Below are 226 nucleotides of genomic sequence, written 5' to 3'. Positions count from 1 at the left end.
GGCTGGGTGCCAGCGGCTGTGTGCCAGTGGTGTCAGGGCAGCGTGCGGTGCAGGGTGTGGTGCTGGTGGCAGAAGGGTATGCTGTGCAGTGCAGTGCAGTGCAGTGTGCCAGTGCCTGGTGCTGGTGGCATCATGCCATGCTAGTGGCAGCAGTGCACTGGTGGCAGTGTGCCGTTCCAGTGGCAGCAGCGTGTGCAGGGCAGTTCAGTGCAGTGTGCCGGTGGCA

General features: G+C 64.6%; 1 protein-coding gene across 1 annotated transcript in view; it reads right to left on the bottom strand.

The window, feature by feature from the left end:
• The window catches only part of CASKIN1 (CASK interacting protein 1), a 16,061-nt gene that overhangs the window by 6,825 nt on the left and 9,010 nt on the right, over window positions 1-226 (bottom strand). The gene's annotated exons all lie outside the window — the stretch shown is intronic.

Source organism: Corvus brachyrhynchos, unplaced genomic scaffold, assembly GCF_000691975.1.
Source record: "Corvus brachyrhynchos isolate BGI_N302 unplaced genomic scaffold, ASM69197v1 scaffold5, whole genome shotgun sequence".
Taxonomy (NCBI): domain Eukaryota; kingdom Metazoa; phylum Chordata; class Aves; order Passeriformes; family Corvidae; genus Corvus; species Corvus brachyrhynchos.
The sequence above is the reverse complement of the archived record's forward strand: the minus strand, read 5'-3'. Positions and strand labels throughout refer to the sequence as shown.